The sequence below is a fragment of the Aquarana catesbeiana genome, linkage group LG04, assembly GCF_042186555.1.
Source record: "Aquarana catesbeiana isolate 2022-GZ linkage group LG04, ASM4218655v1, whole genome shotgun sequence".
NCBI classification, from domain to species: domain Eukaryota; kingdom Metazoa; phylum Chordata; class Amphibia; order Anura; family Ranidae; genus Aquarana; species Aquarana catesbeiana.
Window position 1 is genome coordinate 402,995,696 of NC_133327.1, and position 23,057 is coordinate 403,018,752.

Below are 23,057 nucleotides of genomic sequence, written 5' to 3' on the forward strand. Positions count from 1 at the left end.
ATTTTTGGTCAGAAAATTTGATAAGGGGGGCTAACCCATCCATATGTACCACCTAATATCTCTATTTTGATGTGGAATATCTCTGAAATTATGTGAGATCTAACGTTAAAATCACTTGATCTTACCAGATCTAACGAAAATCTATTAGCCTTAATGAATTTTGGCCAGAAAATTGCATGTGGGGGGGCTAACCCGTCCATATGTACCACCTAATATCTCTATTTTGATGTGGAATATCTCTGAAATGATGTGAGATCTAACGTTAAAACCACTTGATCTTACCGGATTTAATGAATATCTATTAGCCTGAATGATTTTTGGCCAGAACATTTGATAAGGGGGGGCCAGCCCCCCTCATTAATCACTTAATAAGTCTCTAATTATGTGAGATCTAGAATTAAAACCACTTAATCTTACCGGATCTAAGGAATATCTATTAGCCTGAATGATTTTTGACCAGAAAATTTGATAAGGGGGGCTAACCCATCCATATGTACCACCTAATATCTCTATTTTGATGTGGAATATCTCTGAAATTATGTGAGATCTAATGTTAAAACCACTTGATCTTACCGGATCTAATGAAAATCTATTAGCCTGAATGATTTTTGGCCAGAAAATTGCATGTGGGGGGGGGGGGGGTAACCTGTCCATATGTACCACCTAATATCTCTATTTTGATGTGGAATATCTCTGAAATTATGTGAGATCTAACATTAAAACCACTTGATCTTACCGGATCTAATGAATATCTATTAACCTGAATGATTTTTGGTCAGAAAATTTGATAAGGGGGGCTAACCCGTCCATATGAACCACCTAATATCTCTATTTTGATGTGGAATATCTCTGAAATGATGTGAGATCTAATGTTAAAACCACTTGATCTTACTGGATCTAATGAATATCTTTTAGCCTGAATGATTTTTGACCAGAAAATTTGATAAGGGGGGCTAACCCATCCATATGTACCACCTAATATCTTTATTTTGATGTGGAATATCTCTGAAATGATGTGAGATCTAACGTTGAAACCACTTGATCTTACCGGATCTAAGGAATATCTATTAGCCTGAATGATTTTTGACCAGAAAATTTGATAAGGGGGGCTGCTAACCCATCCATATGTACCACTTAATATCTCTATTTTGATGTGGAATATCTCTGAAATGATGTGAGATCTAACCTTAAAACCACTTGATCTTACCGGATCTAATGAATATCTATTAGCCTGAATGATTTTTGGCCAGAACATTTGATAGAGGGGGCCAGCCCCCCTCATTAATCACTTAATAAGTCTCTAATTATGTGAGATCTAGAATTAAAACCACTTAATCTTACCGGATCTAAGGAATATCTATTAGCCTGAATGATTTTTGACCAGAAAATTTGATAAGGGGGGCTAACCCATCCATATGTACCACCTAATATCTCTATTTTGATGTGGAATATCTCTGAAATGATGTGAGATCTAATGTTAAAACCACTTGATCTTACCGGATCTAATGAATATCTATTAGCCTGAATGATTTTTGGCCAGAACATTTGATAAGGGGGGGCCAGCCCCCCTCATTAATCACTTAATCAGTCTCTAATTATGTGAGATCCAGGGCTTTTTTTCAGTGGGAACGTGGGGGATTTACTGAAAATATGTAATGGCAAGGGGTGCTGTAGTGTGCTGAAGGATCTGTTGTTGCTGGCTGCTGGGGGAGCTATTACCTTTGGAGGGAGATCTACTGTTGTGGGGGGGCAGTTGTTGCTGGGGAGGTCTATTGTTGCCGCTGCGGGATCTATTGTCGCTGGTCTTGATCTACTTTGGAGAAAGGGGTTCATTGTTACTGGCTGCTGGATGGTCTATTGATGCTGGCTGCTGGGAGAACTATTGTATGGATCTATTGTTGCTGAGGCTTATTTATTGTTGCTGGGGAGGTATTTTGTTGCAGAGGTGGGGGTCCACTGTTGCTGGGGTGGATCCATTGTTGCTGGGGTAATTTTTTTTTTGTGGGGGGGTCTTTTGATTGCTGGGGGGTCTATTGTTGCTGGCGGGGGGGGGGGGTCTTATTTGTTGATGCCTGCAGGGATCTATTTTACCGTTTTTCTTTATATCATTTACAAATTCCACACAAATTATTTAGTATTACAAAATGATACTTGGTTCTGTATCCTTCAAAAGGGGCAGAACTGGAAGGCGGGTAGGGGGTGGAACCAAAGGACGGTGCTTGGAGGTGGATAGGGGTCAAAGACAAGGTGTGAAGTGCAAGGGAAGAGTACCTACACCTATTCTTTGAGAAAAAAAGCCCTGGTGAGATCTAACGTTAAAACCATTTGATCTTACCGGATCTAACAAATAGCTTCCAAAATAGCTGTTTGGTTAATTTTTTGATAAGGGGGGGGCTGATGACGGGTTAGCCCCCCAGCAAATAACTGTTAATATTGCTTCTTCTGTGTGAGATCTAACACAAATAACGGTTGATCCAACCTGATCTAACAAAGATCTCACAAACTGCATAAGATTTTTTCAAAAATTTTGATATGGGAGGTTTACCCGGCAGAGGTCCTCTCTGCCCTTACTGCCACACATACAGATAATTGGAATCTATTGCTCCTCGCCAGCACTCAAGATGGCGTTCTAGAAAACCAACACCACACCCCCTGGTCACATGGTACTCTGGGAACAGCGCCAGTCGCCCCTAGTCACATGGTATGCTGAACTTCAACTTCCTTTCAACAAAGAAGCGGGAAGAGTTTTCAGAGCACACAGGAGGTTGGTGTGTTGTACTATTCTGCTGTTTCCCGTGTTGGAGCGCTCAGACTGCCTATACACAGGAGAAAAGATGCGGTCTGTGTGGTGTGGAGGTAAGGGGAGGCGGTGGAGGATGGGGAGAGGGGACACTGTCCTGCCCGGGATTGAGGAAGGCTGCATGGCCATGGGGGGACTACAAGCAGCAGCCAGGGTGTGCTGGGACTATTAGTTCCCCATAGAGGACAGGTTGTCCCCAGGTCCAGGGCTCACACCGGCTTCTTCTACACACAGGAGGAAGAATCCTGCAGACTGATAGGAATCACAGAGTTCCCATTGTATGATCTCTGACCCCAACCTCTCCTCCATTGTAATGTATGGAGTGTGGAGGAGTCAGATCATCTGTCAGGTGTCCCCATTCTGGAGGTTTGTACTCACTTCCTGTGCTAGTGACCCCCGCTCATGCTCTGACATTAGGGAAAACTCCAAGGACAGAAGTGAGGGGAAATCTCAATGGGGCCCCAGACAGCATTACCTCCCCCATACAACTTCTAACCCCCCCCCCCCCCCCACACTGTATACAGAACATAAAGAGACCCTGTCACCACCTGATCACATGGCAGAGAAAAGCTCAGACACTTCCAGAATTTTACAGGTTTTAGTTTTTCCTTTCCATAAATCCATTTCTCTTTTGTGATCTGACGTTGAACTTGTTGGGTGACTCTTCTTGTTGTGAATGGATCTCTCTACAGATCTTCTCTGCTTGCGGCTCAGAGCGATCATCAGGTTTGAGAGGAGGCCGCCATCTTGTACACTCTCTGTAAAATCTCATACCGGGGACAATTAACCAACAAGCCTGTCTGTGGAGTGTGGGGGGGGAACCGGGATGTGAACTACGGACCCCAGTGCTGCAAGGCAGATGTGCTAACCACTGAGCCGCTGTGCTGCACATACTGCTCCAGTTCCCTAAAACGGCCCCCTGACACGTCATATCCCTTGACTCTCCTGGGGTCTAATGTTATTCTCTGTGCTGGCCCAGCTCCTCAACCCCTACTTTAGGCTCCTGACAACCTTTTTTATATCGGGGGGGGGTAAAGGGGAACTCTACAGAGGAATGCCAATGGTACTCGGCACCAGGTCCCGGGTGGAAGAATTTTTTTTTTTAAATTATATAAAGCAAATGGTCAGAATTTTTTTTAATCTTTTGCTTTTAAAGGTAAAGGAGAGATTTGGGATCTTTTTGACCCCAGATCTCTCCATAAAGAGGGACTGCCATTCTTTTTTCTATTACAAGGGATGTTTACATTCCTTGTAATAGGAATAAAAGTGTTGTGGCCTACCTACCTGTGGTCAGTTTTTAATAGGAAAGCAGAGGGACTGGCAGGAACACCAGGGATTTCACACAAAGGAAGAAATACAGAGAGAACAGGATACTTTCTCATACAAGTACATTGTAGAGCAGGCACATATCAGGAATATGAAGTGTTGGGGTAACAAATGCTTTGAGTGAGCATCATACCAACCTTTACTTAGTGTTGTGGCCTACCTAAAAATCGATTACATTTTTATATAGTCAGGTGGCCCTTCACCATGCATAGTGTTTGGAAGATGTACAGATGGTCAGATTGATATCAAATCAAGCTGAGGGTAGCGGATTGTCTGGCAGAAAATGTTCACTTACCATGGAGCATTTGAGATGTGCAGGCGATACATTGGTTACTGTTCATAGACTGCAGGCATGCTATGGGAGATGGTCAGAGACTGCGGGCATGCTACGGGAGATGGTCAGAGACTGCGGGCATGCTACGGGAGATGGTCAGAGACTGCGGGCATGCTACGGGAGATGGTCAGAGACTGCGGGCATGCTACGGGAGATGGTCAGAGACTGCGGGCATGCTACGGGAGATGGTCAGAGACTGCGGGCATGCTACGGGAGATGGTCAGAGACTGCGGGCATGCTACGGGAGATGGTCAGAGACTGGGGACATGCTACGGGAGATGGTCAGAGACTGGGGACATGCTACGGGAGATGGTCAGAGACTGGGGACATGCTACGGGAGATGGTCCATCTCCAGTCTTCTTCTTCCCAGATGTCTTTGGGAACCTCACTGGATAATGATAGATGGGTGCCATGGAAAAGGTTGTAGCCATGTCCAGAAGCTGTTCAAGCGCCTCAGTCTTTTCAGCCTTTCCTCCCTGGAGAGGCTTCACAGCCGCCATGATGTCCTTCTCTCTCTCCTTCCCAGTAGAGTCCGAAGAGGCGTACTGCAGAAGTAAAAAAGGGTCCACTGATCCCCAGTTGAAGTCCTGATCCATTTTTCAGGTTGTTGATAGCAGAAAAGGTGAAATATTGCTGAAATATGACAGATATCCTGGAGCTCCTGGTGTCTGTGTCCTCTCAGCTAGCCACCAACTGTCGCTTTGGTGTGATGCCTGGTGTGAGGTTGTTTACTCCTTTCTGCTGACCTGAGGTGGCTAATCGCATGCTGAGAAATTCACCCTTTTTAGCCCATTTATATTAAAGATCAGACTTTATTTTACAATAATTCCTCCCCCAAATATCATTCTATGGACTTACACACTGTAATATTATCATCAATTTATAAAAATCTGAACTTGGCCAGTTTAACCCTTTCATTGCCAGGGACAGTGTGTTTTTACACTCCTGTTTTCAAATTCCCAGACATGATATATCTTCTTTAAAGCAGAGACCCTGGGAAGTAAAATAATGGTATTTCCAATTTATGTCCCATAATATTTGCACAATGGTTTTTCAAACTCATTTTTTTTTTTTTTTTTTACAAAAAATGACAATTTTAAGGCGTGAAAACACCATCTATTACCCAAGGTTTTGGTTAAATATTAAAATAAAATGTCTGAGCACTGCGCTTCTGAGTACATAAATAATATTTTGTGTTGCTACTTTAAATACAATAATCAAACAAAATTGGTGAAATCTAATACAATCCAAAAACATGCACATGTCACATTAGCGCATTAATGTGTGCAAATCATGTGAAAAATCACAACCAATATTAATCTTAATACATGAAAAAATATCCATAAAAAAAAATGTGTGTGTGTGTATAAAATATATAACAAAAGTGAGTACACCCCTCCACATTTTTCTAAATATTTTATTATATCTTTTCATGTGACACTGAAGAAACGATACTTTGCTACAATGTAAAGTAGTGAGTGTACAGCTTGTATAACAGTGTAAATTTGCTGTCCCCTCAAAATAACTCAACACACAGCCATTAATGTCGAAACCACTGGCAACAAAAGTGAGTACACCCCTAAGTGAAAATGTCCAAATTGGGCCCAAAGTTTCAATTTCTTGTGTGGCCACCATTATTTACCAGCACTGCTATAACCCTCTTGGGCATGAAGTTCACCAAAGCTTCACAGGTTGCCACTGGAGTCCTCTTCTACTCCTCCATGACGACATCACAGAGCTGGTGGATGTTAGAGACCTTGTGCTCCTCCACCTTCCATTTGAGGATGCCCCACAGATGCTCAATAGGGTTTAGGTTTGGAGATATGCTTGGCCAGTCCATCACCTTTACCCTCAGCTTCTTTATCAAGGCAGTGGTCATCTTGGAGGTGTGTTTGGGGTCGTTATCATGTTGGCATACTGCCCTGCGGCCCAGTGTCCGAAGAGATGGGATCATGCCCTGCTTCAGTATGTCACAGTACATGTTGGCATTCATGGTTCCCTCAATGAACTGTAGAGCCCCAGACCATGACACTCCCACCACCATGCTTGACTGTAGGCAAGACACACACACACACACACATATATATATATATAAGTAATATAGCACAACCTCAAATCCAAGACCATGTGATGAACAGGTGTAATTAGCCAAAACACGTATATCCGCCATCAAAGTGATCTGTGTCGGTTATGCTGCGTACACACGACAACAAAATCCTAGATTTTTTTCCGACGGATGTTGGCTCAATCTTGTCTTGCATACACAGGGTAGTGCAAATGTCGGAAATTCCGGACGTCAAGAACGCGGTGACGTACAACGAGCCGAGAAAAATGAAGTTCAATAGCCAGTGCGGCTCTTCTGCTTGATTCAGAGCATGCGTGGAATTTTGTGCGACGGAATTGTTTACACATGCTTGGAATTTCTGACAACAAATTTTGTTGTTGGAAAATTTGAGATCCAGCTCTCAAAAATTTGTTGTTGGAAGTTCCGACAGCAAATGTCCGATGGAGCCTACACACGGTTGGAATTTCCGTCAACAAGCTCACATCGAACTTTTGCTGTTGGAAATTCTGACCGTGTGTACGCGGCATTATACTCCCTTAGGAATAAAGCTCACCAGATAGTGTTGCCATTCACTCTCTTGTCCGGCCAGTCTTTCTTTTTGATATTGTTTTATCCAAGAGCCGATAGACACCTCCAAACTGCAACCAGATTGTATCAATATCCACATGTAAGGATAAAAACAGACAGGGCCTCCAATAGTTTTAAGCACCTTAAGGTACACCAGTTTTAGACTGCTTGCATTATTAGGGGATCTGATTTTGAACCTAGTTTAAATTTCTATTAATGGAGGGAACTTGCAAAATGTGTTTCACTTATTATGGGGTACTTGGGATAATCTAGTGATACACACACATTTTTTTTGTGCAACTTGTAGGCTAAATTAAAATAATATGAAGGCTTTCCCCCTTCATGCTATACAGTGCAAACTGAGGAATCTCTTGCTATAGCAATTGTATTCTGACAGTTGAAGCCACGCCCATCAGAATACCTGAACAGCAGCTGCATTTGATCAGATGCAGACACAGTTTGGCTGACTTTTCTGCCCAGGTCCTGATGTCGGGCAGTATGTGGCCAGCAGGGCCACCTCTGTAGCGCATTTCACCCGGTTCTTCATTAGCCAGCTTAAATTCATATATTAAGGTTACTTGATAAGCCATTGATGGTGCCTAAAACTACAGTGTTGATGTTTTATGACTTATTACTTGTCATTGTGCATCTTATTATTGAAGTTAAACTTTTTTATTTTTTTATTTTGGTATACTAAGGGTTCAGGTTAGAAAGTGTGTTCAAAAAGACAGGAAGAGATGGAAAATCTCCCTGGTGGGGGGCGGGGACAGACAATAATAACCTGGCAGATATTTTGACCCTTGCTTATTCTTTCTGAAACCAAAAAAATTTTTTTTTCTAGATTTGGGCTTTAATCTGACTAACAAGAAATGTGTGTGTGTGTGTGTGTGTGTGTGTGGGGGGGGGATAGCTATCCAAGGAATTAATAGTGTGTGTGTGTTTGTTTCCTTTTCATTTTTAGCAGGATGGAGATGGACAAGAGGTTCTTAAAATGCCAACAGAAGAGATTATCCGGAGGACACGGCTCCTGGACAGTGAAATAATGGTAGGAGTCACACTTGCATAGGTTTAGTTGTTTACTTTTTATATATTGTGGAAAAGAAATCCAGGTCCTGTGCTCTAGAATATACAGTATATCTATACTTTATTACTGTAAAGTCGATGTAAGGATACATGTATCTTATTTTTATTTTTCTCCTTTAGTATATCTTAAGCCCCCCCCCTTTTTTATATATATATATATATATATATATATATATATATATATATATATATATATATATATATATATATATATATATATATATATATATATATATATATATATATATATATATATATATATATATATGAGTAGGGTATAGTTTAAAGTGGTTGTAAACCCCATATTTCCTTCCACTATCCCGGGGCACACCACCATTGATCAGCCTACCATTGGTGCTGTAATGGAGCCCTGGATGGCAGGAAAATCTTATCTCTAACCCATGACTGTGGTGTCCAAAATCAAAGTAAAAAGTATTGGCTGTAGTAAAAGCGTAAGTTCAGCTTTACAAAAAAAACAACACACACTATGCTCTCTTATATGGGTATGGTAGTGCTGTTTTTTGTATTCAGGCCACACATGCTCAGTGTGTACTCTCCCCATCTCCTATGATGAGCTCAGCAGCTCCAACAGGAGAGAGTACACATTGTGCATATGCATCCCAAAAGAACAGGACGTCACTCCCTCCCATGGTCCTAGGAGGCAGTGGTCCCAGAAGCTGCTCTGTCCAGGTTATTGTAGTCATTTCATACTTTTTTATTCAATTTATTTTTGTAAAAATACAAGCAGTATAAGTTCTGGCATTCAACCTGCTTTCAGCCTCTGGCACTCCCTATTCTGCAGACCTCAGTTGTCAGCTAAAAGGTTCCTGTGTATGTGTTTCATCTGTGTATTTAACACCTTCCCGCCCGACCTATAACAGACTGACGGCCAGGCAGGACATTCCTCCTTTTGAGTGGAGGTTATATTTTGCTTTTGGGTTTCGCTATCCTTTGTCTCTGGTAATATACTGAGGACACAATGTTGACATAGGTTTGGCGATCAGTAAAATTGCAACATCCATGTCTATGGTATGTAAAGGATACTGTAAGGAGATTCCATAATACATTGCATTATGATTGATTATTGATTTTACCCTGAGGATATATGTTCAGGTTTTGCTTATTTGCTTACTGATTAGAGAAATATCTAGGTATATTTTAGTGAATGTGACAGACTGAATCTTATGACAAGTATTACTTAATGACTGAATTATCTCATTGCAATATCACCCTGTCTGTCTATTCCTGTCTGATGCCTTCATCTTAGGAAACATCTGTCTGTGGTTTTTATCTCTGTACACTGTTGCTGGGTATGAGAAGGCCAACAGCGGCTAAAATTAGTTTTTTTTTAGGAAGTTGTGGTTGGCCATCTCGTGGTCAGAAGATGATGACAGAAAGTAAGGAATCAATGACCTATTAACTTGAACTAAAGGGGTCAACATTTTAATATTTAAGATCACAAGATGAAGACATTATTAAAGTATGGAAAATCACAAGATTAAGAAATTACCGAATAATATGCTAATGAACATTTATGTGTATCATTTTGATTGGCCCCCAAATGGGGCAGAGTCTTGTAGAGGCACAGCATAAAACAGCAAAGCATTCAATAAACCATTGTAATCATTTCAGCATACCTAGTGTGTGTATGTGTAATTGATTAACCGCCGGCGAGGACCTCCACTGAGCCATCTCCAAGAGCCTAGGCCACAAGGAGAAGACGGGCGCCTAACAGTTTTGGTACCAGGAAGTGGTGGGGTGTTTTGAACAGGTAAGTCATTTTTAACTCCTTTTTACCTATTTTTGGTAACTGGTGTTGATGCTTGCCTTGTTCAAATAACCTTGTATACCCACCTACTTACATAACTGTGCCTTCGCAACGGGCTAGGCTGGCCCCTTGGAGGGTTAAAGAAAGGGCTCGCAGGTTTTTTGTTTTTTTATAGTCTGACTAGGTTGGTCTGACTGTGTTGAGTAGATATATGTGTGTTTAAAACTCGGGAAGTATAGAATACGCCCGTAGTATAAGGAGTGGCTGAGTGGACGCCCAATTTTTGGGGAAAATATTGAAAAGTGCACTTATTATAACATGTTCATATAATGTAACTTTATTTTGCCGCTGTATATATAAGATTTTGCTTGTTTTTCTTTTAGGTACCACCGTAAGTATTTAGAGTGTATAGAGAATTAGAGAATTAGAGATAAGTGTATGATATATATGTGTATGACAACTGAATGTAAAGTACTGTATTGATTTAGGGGATTTTTTTGTTAAAGTATTACACATATATGCACTAAATGAACAACATAAATCAGGAACCCGATTGTAGTGAGATAGCGCCCGCCTGCCCACATTGCACCTTTGGTTTACTGTTCCTTAGTGTTGACAGGACGTGGATCCTGCTCACCACTAGACCAACCGGGTTTTCATACCGACTTGGTGCAAGGGGAGTATATCCTACCACAAGGAGGGGTTTCCTATACCGAGTACTGAGGGTTAACCTACATAGCTATATCAGCCCCACAGCGATAACAGACGAGGGGACTTATTCCCAAGTCAGGGAACAGATTATAGCACAAACAGGTTGCTTTCATCTCTGTCCCTGTACTAGACACACACTACCAAGGTTATTAGATGGGGAATTCTGCGGCAACCCAGACCATGGCCAATCCATCTCCCTATGAGTATGTTAAAAACACACTACCGGGGCCACAGGTAGAACCGTTTTGGACACAGGTCAGAGAGAGGTGCCAACAGCTGGGGATACATGACCCAGGGCCAGTGGGACCCTGTTCTGAGGACGAGTGGAAGGAAGTGAGCAAGGTGTGTCAGGTGCACAAGCACTCTTACCCACCTGGGAAGTGGGAAGACACCCAATACATGAAAGATTGTTACAAAACATGGAACAAATGCTTAGCCAAGTATAAAACAAAGTATGTAACTAAAGCCCTTACACCAAAACCTGTAAATTCACCCGCCCTATCACAGCAACCCGAAGCACCCCCCCTTATGTGATGGTTAAACAGGAGGATGGAACATTGGGTCCATGTCTTCAGCTGTATCCATCTCTGGATCCAGCAGTATTGGCTACCATGGTATATGGGGCAGCTGATCAGGCACAAGTTACACGATGGGAAAACGAAAGTAGAAACAGGGAAGAGGAAGTCCGGGCAGAAGGTATACGTAGGAGGGAAGAAGAGAGGATTAGGAGGTTGGATCCGAAGGAAAGGGAATTAGAAGAGAAGTTAAAAGAGTTTAAGAAGAGAAAGGAGGAATTAGAGGAGAAAATGTCTAGGAGGGAGGAAGAGCTAGAACATTACAAAAGAGAGCTAGATAAGAGGGAAGGTGAGATGAGAGAGTATTCTGCGATAACTAAGGAAGAAAGGGATGGAATGTCCCTGGAAAAGGGAGAAGAGGAAGGAGTCAGGAAGTTAAGCCCCAAGGAAAAGGAATGGGAGGAGAAACAGAAAGAATTTAATAAAAGACAGCAGGAAGAGGAAGAAAGGATACAAAGGAAAAGGGAAGATTTAGAGGCGTACGAGAGGAAACTAGAGAAAGAGGCAAGAAGGATTAAGGAGGCCAAGGAAAAGATAATTTCACAGCCATCCGCCACACTCGGAAGCCAAACTAAACCAGCCATAAGCCAGAAACCCCCACAGGAGGAAAGGGAGCAGGGTGAATCCTCTACTGAGGAAAGAGAAATAGACATGGAACAGGAAAGTCTAGGTGCCACCTTTAAAGCACCACTTATGCATATAGGGGAGACGGTAGTCCATATTCCCCTACCCCTAGGCACACTGTCAAAAATAAAGGAGTTATGCCCCAGCCCAAAGAAAAGCCCTAGGGAGGCTGGAGCTTTCCTTGCAAAATACAGTGCAGGGACAAGCCTGGATAAAGAAGATATAGCAGGGATCCTTAGTATAGTTGACCCTGACAGCCCAGAAGGGCATCCCGTAGATGCCTTATGGACAGCCCACATAGAAGAAAATAAGGATTGGGTATCTTTTTGGAAAGGTATGGGGAATCATTGGTCTACTATATACAAGGGTTCATCTGCACTTCAGGAACTTGTCCTAGCAAAACAGGGACCGAAGGAAAAGTTCTATGAATTTTGTACCCGGGTATATGGTCTGTGGAAAGCAGTAGATAACGCCAACCCCCAGTTGTTCACCACCACCATTATGGCTGGTGGCGATACGAAGGTGACACAGTTGCTTAAATTCACTAATCCAAAGTGGGCAGAACAACCCCCCGATGAATTTATGAAGGATGCTAGGTCACGAGAAACATCAGGGGTATTTGAGCAGAAGGGTGGCATTTTTCCCTCCCTGACACCAACCCAGACTCTGCCAACTGGTGGGACTCCGCCCACCCACATAATGACAATGCAACCTTATCCACCAATGCAATCTTATCCCCCAGATCAGGGTTACCCACCAGACCAGGGGTGCTTTAACTGTGGGGAACTGGGGCACTGGAAGTTCCAATGTCCCTACAGAATTAGAACAAACGCCCAAAGAGGAAGGGGTAGGAATCTTAACACCACCCCCAGTCGCCTTCAGGATATCAGGTATCCTCACCCACCACAACCCCAACCACCCCAACCACAACCCCAATACCAGCCTCAGCCTAACAGACCACCCCCACGCATTCCGATGCAGTGGCCATCCGCTCGGCGGACGCCACAATAGGGATGCCAAGAGTACGTCCCGTCCCTCAGCCTTGTGTGTTACAATCCATCATGGAAAAGTCTTCCGCAGGTACTATTGCGGGTAGACAATCACCTGATATGTCTATTGTTGGATTCAGGGGCTACATTCAGTAGTTTGAATGATGCCATATATGACACACCGCACTGCACTGAGGGAAACTCTATTGGTATAAATGGGACATCAATTACCCACCCCATCACTCCACCATTGCCTGTGGCCACTCCAGAAGGGCAGGAACTGTGTACCCAGAGTTTTGCTGTCCTTGTGGATTGTCCAGTATCTTTAATGGGGAGGGACCTACTCTCAAAACTGAATATCACCATTAAATTTGACAGAGGGGGCTCCCTCACTGCCAGCTCACCGTTCTGTGATTTACATGCTCCAAAGAGACACACTTTCAGGGGACTCTTTGCATCATTGCCACCCACTCTAGAAACACATGCCATATGGGCAGACAACAAAGGGAGTGTGGGTTTTATTAACTGTACACCTTACACACCACAAATGCGTCCAGACGCTGAAGTACAATATCACAAGCAATACCCCCTGCCACTTGAAAAAATTGAAGGCATCACACCATTAATCAATGATTACATAGCAAAAGGGATTCTAAAACACATTATAAGCCCCTGGAATACACCAATCTACCCTGTGAAAAAGGCAAATGGGGAGTGGAGGCTTGTACAGGACCTAAGGGCCGTTAACAAGCAGGTTATACCTCTGCCACCTTTGGTAGCAGATATTTCTTTCATCTTTTTGAAAATACCTGCTGATTCCCTTTGCTACACAGTAGTAGACCTGGCGAATGCATTTTTTAGCATCCCGATCGATGAAGGGGTATTGCCCATGTTTTCATTCTCATGGGGGAGGGGAAAACAGTTGACCTGGTCAAGATTACCGCAGGGGTATGTGGACAGTCCAGCAGCCTTCTCTATGGTCCTTAATGAGACAATTAAGTCATGGACTGCTGAGCGCGGGTCGGTACTAATACAGTATGTGGACGACTTGCTCCTGTGCAGTCGATCTGCTGAAGATTGTGCGGTCGATTCCACATCTCTGTTACATCACCTGGCCAGGTCTGGCCACCTAGCATCGCGGAAGAAGATACAATGGTGTCAAAGTCAGGTAGAATACCTGGGATGCATTCTGAAGGAGGGAACCAGGCTGGTATCCCCCAAACGTGCCGCAGCCCTGCAGGCTCTCAGTCCTCCAAGAGACAAAGCAACTTTGCTCTCATTCTTGGGCGCAATCGTATATTGCCGCCAATGGATCCCAGATTGTTCATATTATGATGGCATTCTGAGGGAGGCTACCTTGTCCACCGCCCCAAAGACAGTAGATTGGACAACAGAAAGGCTCTGTGCTTTTCAGGCCTTGTTAAAAAGTCTGACTCAGGCCCCCGCCCTGGGATTGGTAGAATATGGCAAGCCCTTTCAATTATACTGTGTGGTATCGGGAAATTCTTTTGCTGCGGTTTTGACACAGCAACATGGAACCGGGTACCGACCAGTCTCCTATCTCTCAAAAAAGTTGCCTACCCAAGTACAAGGGATGCCATCTTGTCTACAAAACCTTGCTGCTTGTGCTATGGCAGTTCAAGAGGCTAACAAATCAGTATTAGGCCATGAATTGACTCTCTACACTACTCATTCAGTAACTCACCTCCTGCAAAACATGAACACGCAGCATATGACAGCACAGAGGCTTAGTGGGTATGAGATCACACTTCTGAATACTGATAACCTCACTCTCAAACACGCACCACCAAGTAATCCCACTGTCCGTCTTTTGCACTCTTTGCTCAGGTTACCGCGAGACCCTGATCAGAAGCACAATTGTGTTGAACAGGTTGCAGCAATAACCAGCCCTCGCCCAGATCTCACTGACATTCCCCTACCAGGAGTACAGGACGTCTTCATAGACGGCAGCTGTTCTCGCCCCTCCGATGCAACATTCCTGACAGGGTACGCCATTGTCCAACTCCCTGATGTGGTGTTGGAAGCAAAAGCCTTACCACCCTCCTCGGCACAGGTAGCAGAACTGGAGGCGCTCACAAGAGCTTGCATACTTTTCTCTGATGAGGAGGTAAACATCTACACAGATAGTAGGTACGCTTTTGGTGTCACGCACGACTATGGCGTAATCTGGGCGAATAGAGGATTTAAAACCGCTGACAACAAGCCAATCGCTAACTCTACGCAAATTAAAGCACTCCTGCAAGCGATTCTTCTCCCAAAGAGGATAGCGGTCATCAAAGTAAAGGCACATTCATCAGATAACAGCAGAGTTTCCAAAGGAAACGCTCTGGCAGACAGAGAAGCAAAAAAAGCCGCTGCCCTATACATTGGTCAGCCAGCCCCCACAACAATGTTCTTCAAAGAACATTTTACATCACCCAACTTCAAAACCGTTGTGGCACAAATACAGGGATTAGCTACAGAAGAGGATGTTTCTTTTTGGGTCAAGGATGGCTTGACCAAGGACCAAGAAGGTCTTTGGTCAAAAGAGGGGAAGATATTGGGCATACCAGAATCAAGCAGTGTTCTCATACTTTCCGATCTCCATGGTCCAGGACATATAGGTACCACCGCCCTAACAAACATATACACAAAGTCTTTCTGTACGAACAACTTAAGTAAACAGGCAAAACTCCTCACCAGCAGTTGTCTGACCTGTGCACAAAACAATGTCCAAGGGAAAAATCATGGATTACATGGCCACCTGCCCCCACCCCTGGGTCCCCTAACAGATTTGCAAATAGACTTCACACACATGCCCAAACAAAAAGGCAATTTGAAATGCCTTTGCGTGATCGTGTGCAAATGGTCAGGTTGGGTTGAAGGAATTCCATGTACAGGTGAGACTGCTAAAATTGCTGCCAAATGCATACTGAACCATTGGGTTTGTAGGTTCGGAATACCAACGGCCATATGGTCAGACAGAGGGCCTGCCTTCAGCTCCTCTGTTACACAGACTTTAGCTAAGCTACTAGGCTTACAGTGGAAACTGCACATCCCTTACCACCCACAAAGTGCAGGGGTAGTGGAAAGAATGAACAGGAACATTAAAGACAAGTTAAAAAAGGCCACGGGGGGCACCATGAAAGGATGGTTGGATTACCTTCCTTCTGTCCTATTTCAGATCAGAACAACACCACATGCTAGAACAAAACTCTCGCCCTTTGAGATTTTGATGGGAGTTCCTGCAAACATAGAGCTGCCCCTCTTAGATCAAAACACTGACATTAACATCTATTCTCAACAGGAAATGTACGTGAAAAATCTGGTAAGTATGCTACAGGATATGAACGAACAAGTCTCTATCACCTTTTCTCCTCTTTCAACAGAACCTACTCATCCCTTCATCCCAGGAGACAAAGTACTGGTGAAACAACTGGCACACAAAAAGAAGGTTGGACCCATTTTCTCTGGACCTTGGAAGATAGAGAAGGTTTCCAGAACTGCTGTACTGACCGATCTAGGAAACACCTGGATCCACGCCAGCCGGCTAAAGAAGTGTCCACAGCAACCCCAGACCCCTGACCCTCCTCCAGCACCCCAAGACTCCTCTGACCAGGAACAGCGACCAGATTTGAAGGACATTCAAGAAGGCATAAAACATCTCTCGGACCGACGAGACGAATCCCCCACCAACAGGAAGAAACAAGAAACAGAACTTTGTACACAGTACCTGACAAAATGATTTCTACCTTTGTGTCAGGAAAAACATTATGCTTCTGGACATGTCTGATTACCTACTTGGTAGAATGACCATTTCGATGATATCGAATGGTCAAAGGGAGGATTGTAAGGAGATTCCATAATACATTGCATTATGATTGATTATTGATTTTACCCTGAGGATATATGTTCAGGTTTTGCTTATTTGCTTACTGATTAGAGAAATATCTAGGTATATTTTAGTGAATGTGACAGACTGAATCTTATGACAAGTATTACTTAATGACTGAATTATCTCATTGCAATATCACCCTGTCTGTCTATTCCTGTCTGATGCCTTCATCTTAGGAAACATCTGTCTGTGGTTTTTATCTCTGTACACTGTTGCTGGGTATGAGAAGGCCAACAGCGGCTAAAATTAGTTTTTTTTTAGGAAGTTGTGGTTGGCCATCTCGTGGTCAGAAGACGATGACAGAAAGTAAGGAATCAATGACCTATTAACTTGAACTAAAGGGGTCAACATTTTAATATTTAAGATCACAAGATGAAGACATTATTAAAGTATGGAAAATCACAAGATTAAGAAATTACCGAATAATATGCTAATGAACATTTATGTGTATCATTTTGATTGGCCCCCAAATGGGGCAGAGTCTTGTAGAGGCACAGCATAAAACAGCAAAGCATTCAATAAACCATTGTAATCATTTCAGCATACCTAGTGTGTGTATGTGTAATTGATTAACCGCCGGCGAGGACCTCCACTGAGCCATCTCCAAGAGCCTAGGCTCTTGGAGATGGCTCAGTGGAGGTCCTAACAGATACTTTAGTAATCTCTTCTAGTCCACTGCCTCAGATTGGAAAATGGTTGTAGAATTCCCTTTTTAATTATAATCTGGTCTCTGTTTCTCCAGGGTGTTAATAAGGAACCCTATCTTATTTTGGAGACCCTTCCTACAGAATATGACTCTCCTGTTAAAGCAATGGAGGTGGTGAAAGGCCTACTGAGGAAAATAGAGATATCAGAAGACTGGATAAGCAGATTCAGGGAGTACGCTAGACCTTGTCTGCATTTCTTCAGCATTCGTTGTTTCGTTACTGTCTTAATTATCAACATATAACTTTTTCTTGCAGCTGGTAGTCTATTTGAAAACCTGGGCATCCAGTCTTAAAGGGATACTCGTTTATGACCCTCGTGGCACAGGGAATACCCTGCAAGCAAGAGCATGTGCAGCACAAACCAAGGTAGGTGGTGGTTGAGTAGTAGGATACAGTAAGTTTGGGAGGCACAGGTGGTTGTGACACATTCCTTTGTCTTGTAGGCTACATTCCTGAAGCTTGCCAGGCCTCAGTTAGCTCAGATGTTTATCAGAGATGGAGCCAAGCTTGTGAGGGCACCTTTGCTTTAGCCAAGGAGAAGGCACCGTCCACTATTTTCATTGATTTGTTGGATGCTTGTGGAACAAAAAGGTTAGTTTTCTTGTTTAGCATGGATTCAAATAACAGACTGCTTTTCGAAGATGCACCCCATAAATTAGGTAAGCTGGTGGGCTGCTAGGGTTAGGGGGATCCTTTGTGTGACCATGCTTGATATTATACCATTAATATGGGTGTAACATGTAATATGATGTAAAATGTGGACCAGGCATTTGGAGATTTAGAAACCCTAGAACTTTGTGCTTGGGTTTATACTGTGTTAGTCATTGGAAAGTGCCTATAGTGCTGACAAATACAATTACCGTTTACATCGGAAGTGATTGTGCTGTGTATCTGTGCCTCCATGCTTGGAGTGAAACTATGTGCCTTACTCCTGTAAATACTTTCTACTACCGTCTCTCCGGTAATAAACGTTGCCTGATTTAGAATGTCAGTACGTGTGATTCCCTCTGTGGAAACGCTACACTCTACCCCCGCTTACAGCCGGCCCATTAAGAAGGCGCAGGGTGATTCGCACATGCGCAGTAGGAATCCTGCTGTGAAGCTGCAAGTCTTCACTGTTGGTTTCCCTTACCCAAGATGGCGGCTCCAGCACTTGAGAGCCGATTCAAGAATTGGCTTGGATGAGACACCACAGGATCCCTGGACAGGTAAGTGCCCTAATAGTAAAAGTCAGCAGCTACAGTATTTGTAGCTACTGACTATTAATTTTTTGGTGGGGGGGCCCTGGGGCTCCGCTTTAAATGGGGTGCATGGATAATGTGTAGTCCTAAAGCTGGCCATACACTAATTGAATCTCATAAAAATGTTTCACTCATTTGATCTCCTAACCATTGGTGGGGTCAAATCGCCATTTGATTTTGACCTCGGTGATAGGAAAATTCGAAGGAACAGGATGGAAGATTTTTCTCGAAAAAAGTGGATTTCGAACAGCTTATGGGGTTTTCAATCGGTAAAGTCCATTCATTCCAAAATGCAATCCTAAAAGCAAACTAAATTTCTTTCTCGAACATCACGGGACACAGAGCCACAGTAATTACTGATGGGTTATATAGGTATCACTGGTAGGGATGAGCTTCGTGTTCGAGTCGAACCCATGTTCGACTCGAACATCGGCTGTTCGATCGTTCGCCGAATTGCGAACGTTATGGGCCGTTCGCGCTAAATTCGTGTGGCGCGTCACGGCCCATAATTCACTGCGGCATCGCAGTGCATTGCTGGCTGATGATTGGCCAAGCATGCACTATGACCCGCATGCTTGGCCAATCACAGCGCCGTCAGTAGAGAGAGCTGTAATTGGCCAAAGCCAGGGTGGCTTTGGCCAATTATGGCTCAGGGGATTTAGTACACACCCCACACTATATAAGGCCGCCTGCACGGCGGCCCTGTGTAGTGTGTGTTCCGGTGTGCTGAGAGATAGAGAGAGAGAGAGAGACAGTGTCATTTGATTTGAGTTAGATAGATTAGGCAGAACAGTCAGTCAGTTAGCTGCACTTACAGTGTATTGTGTATATATATGCATCCCAGGTGTTGCATATATATATATATATACACTGTATTCAGTTTAGCTAGATCCGTTCCTGTTATCTTCTATCTAGACTATTTACATTTAATGCAGTGCGTCCTGCTCACAGTGTTCAGCTAGATCCGTTCCTGCTATTTACATTTAGTGCAGTGCGTCCTGCTCACAGTGTTCAGCTAGATCCGTTCCTGTTATCTTCTAGACTATTTACATTTAGTGCAGTGCGTCCTGCTCACAGTGTTCAGCTAGATCCGTTCCTGCAATTTACATTTAGTGCAGTGCGTCCTGCTCACAGTGTTCAGCTAGATCCGTTCCTGCTATTTACATTTAGTGCAGTGCGTCCTGCTCACAGTGTTCAGCTAGATCCGTTCCTGCTATTTACATTTAGTGCAGTGCGTCCTGCTCACAGTGTTCAGCTAGATCCGTTCCTGTTATCTTCTAGACTATTTACATTTAGTGCAGTGCGTCCTGCTCACAGTGTTCAGCTAGATCCGTTCCTGCAATTTACATTTAGTGCAGTGCGTCCTGCTCACAGTGTTCAGCTAGATCCGTTCCTGCTATTTACATTTAGTGCAGTGCGTCCTGCTCACAGTGTTCAGCTAGATCCGTTCCTGCTATTTACATTTAGTGCAGTGCGTCCTGCTCACAGTGTTCAGCTAGATCCGTTCCTGCTATTTACATTTAGTGCAGTGCGTCCTGCGCACAGTGTTCAGCTACAGCCGTTCCTGCTATTTACATTTAGTGCAGTGCGTCCTGCTCACAGTGTTCAGCTAGATCCGTTCCTGTTATCTTCTAGACTATTTACATTTAGTGCAGTGCGTCCTGCTCACAGTGTTCAGCTAGATCCGTTCCTGCTATTTACATTTAGTGCAGTGCGTCCTGCTCACAGTGTTCAGCTAGATCCGTTCCTGTTATCTTCTAGACTATTTACATTTAGTGCAGTGCGTCCTGCTCACAGTGTTCAGCTAGATCCGTTCCTGTTATCTTCTAGACTATTTACATTTAGTGCAGTGCGTCCTGCTCACAGTGTTCAGCTAGATCCGTTCCTGCTATTTACATTTAGTGCAGTGCGTCCTGCTCACAGTGTTCAGCTAGATCCGTTCCTGTTAAATTCCTACTGACAAGCAGGCTTGTCTGGTTACAGTATATAAAGCTACCTGAAGAAAATTACAGGTGTTCTATTTGATCCTATTAGTACCACGGTCAGGCAGCTAGACTATTTACATTTAGTACAGTGCGTCCTGCTCACAGTGTACAGCTAGATCCGTTCCTGTTATCTTCCTACTGACAGGCAGGCTTGTCTGGTTACAGTATATAAAGCTACCTGAAGAAAATTACAGGTGTTCTATTTGATCCTATTAGTACCACGGTCAGGCAGCTAGACTATTTACATTTAGTACAGTGCGTCCTGCTCACAGTGTTCAGCTAGATCCGTTCCTGTTATCTTCCTACTGACAGGCAGGCTTGTCTGGTTACAGTATATAAAGCTACTTGAAGAAAATTACAGGTGTTCTATCCCAGCTTAGTGCAGCTACAGGCCATTAGTATGTCTGGAAGGCCAAGAAGGAGAGGCAGACAGTCACAAGCCAATAAGAGAGGGCAAGCAGGCTCTGTGTCTAGTGCTGGTCGTGGAGACGGTGCATCCTCATCAGCACGTGGCCATGGGACACGCTTGGCCTTTTTTTCGGCAGCTGGCCGTGTTGAGCCGCAACATGCGGAAGACTTGGTCGAGTGGATGACCAAGCCGTCCTCATCCTCCTCATCCTCTCTCACCCATGCCCAGGGTGCTTTGTCTGGCAAAGCAGCGGCCTCTTCCCTCAGCTCAATGTCATCAGTGACTCCTTCCCTAGCTCCACCATGTCCTCATGAGGATTCCCTCGAACTGTTTGACCACAGTGTTGGGTACATGCACCAGGAGGATGCCCAGCGTTTGGAAGGCTCTGATGACGATACTGAGCTCGATGAAGGCAGTAACATGAGCGCGGACAGAGGGGGTGCCCAAGAAGGACAGCAATCTGGCAGTCATGCTCCCCCTGCTGCAGCATACTGCCAGGTTTGCTCCAGTGATGAGGAGGGAGGGGATGATGAGGTCACTGACTCAACGTGGGTGCCTGATAGGAGAGAGGAGGAGGAGGAGGAGGAGGAGGAGGAGGCGGCAGCACATCACCAACGAGGCAGGATGCCCTCCAGGGGCCAGCCTAAGGGCAGCACATTGACTGCATCACACCCCAAAGCTCCACATGTGCAGGGCGCTGCAGTCTCTGCGCGTTATTCAAAAAGTTCTTTGGTGTGGGCCTTTTTTGAGACGAGTGCATCAGATCGCACCGCTGCTATTTGCAACATATGTCTCAAGCGTATCTCGCGTGGCCAAAATATCTCCCGCTTGGGTACCACATGCTTGACCAGACATATGTTGACCTGCCATGCAGTTCGTTGGCAAGCGTATCTAAAAGACCCACACCAAAGAACAAAGAGGATCTCTCCTTGCTCCTCATCAGCTGAGATTTCCAACCCCACTAGACCTTCAGTCCTCTCTGAGACCTGCAGTGAGAGGAATGAAGGTGTAGAATTAGGTGTGTCACAGCCAAGTACTTGTGGGCAATCTGCTTTTGGTACACCGACGTCAGATTGTACCAGGCAAATTTCCCTGCCCCAGCTGCTGCACCGCCGAAAGAAGTTTGCTCCCAGCCATCCACATGCCCAGCGGTTGAATGCTAGCTTGGCAAAATTGCTAGCACTTCAACTGCTGCCTTTTCAGTTGGTAGACTCTGCCCCCTTCCGTGAGTTTGTGGAATGTGCGGTTCCTCAGTGGCAGGTACCCAAACGCCACTTTTTCTCACGGAAGGCGATTCCGGCTCTCTACCGGCATGTGGAAGGCAATGTCCATGCCTCGCTGGACAGGGCGGTCAGCGGTAAGGTGCATATTACCGCTGACTCATGGTCCAGCAGGCATGGACAGGGACGTTACCTAAGTTTCACGGCGCATTGGGTGACTCTGCTGGCAGCTGGGAAGGATGCAGGACAAGGTGCAGTAGTGTTGGAGGTTGTTCCGCCACCACGCCTCCAAAATGCTGATTGTGACACACCTCTCTCCTCCACCCCCTCCTCTTCTTCTTCCTCCATGGCCTCTTCCTCGGAACCAGCGGTGCTCCGTAGGCGTTCAAGGGGCTACGCAAGTACGCAGGCCAAAAGATGCCATGCGGTGCTTGAGCTGGTGTGCTTGGGGGACAGGAGCCACACTGGGGCAGAGGTTCTGTCAGCTCTGCAGGGACAGGTTCAGAGGTGGTTGACGCCACGCCAACTTAAGGCAGGAATGGTGGTTTGCGACAATGGCACCAACCTCCTCTCTGCCCTCCGACAGGGACAAATGACCCATGTGCCCTGTTTGGCTCACGTCCTTAACTTGGTGGTGCAGCGGTTCTTGGGCAGGTACCCGGGCTTACAGGATGTCCTGAGGCAGGCCAGGAAAGTCTGTGTGCATTTCCGCCGGTCATATAATGCCAGTGCTCGGCTGACGGACCTCCAAAAGGAGT

At 44.6% G+C, this 23,057-nt stretch overlaps 1 long non-coding RNA gene across 1 annotated transcript in view; it reads left to right on the forward strand.

The window, feature by feature from the left end:
• The first annotated feature begins 2,723 nt into the window (after positions 1 to 2,723).
• The window catches only part of LOC141140265 (uncharacterized), a 35,394-nt gene continuing 15,060 nt past the window's right edge, over positions 2,724 to 23,057 (forward strand). Inside the window, exons 1-5 of the long non-coding RNA XR_012243912.1 lie at positions 2,724 to 2,856; positions 8,054 to 8,137; positions 17,480 to 17,616; positions 17,700 to 17,810; positions 17,888 to 18,035. This is a non-coding gene — a long non-coding RNA (uncharacterized lncRNA). The remainder of the gene's footprint in view (positions 2,857 to 8,053; positions 8,138 to 17,479; positions 17,617 to 17,699; positions 17,811 to 17,887; positions 18,036 to 23,057) is intronic.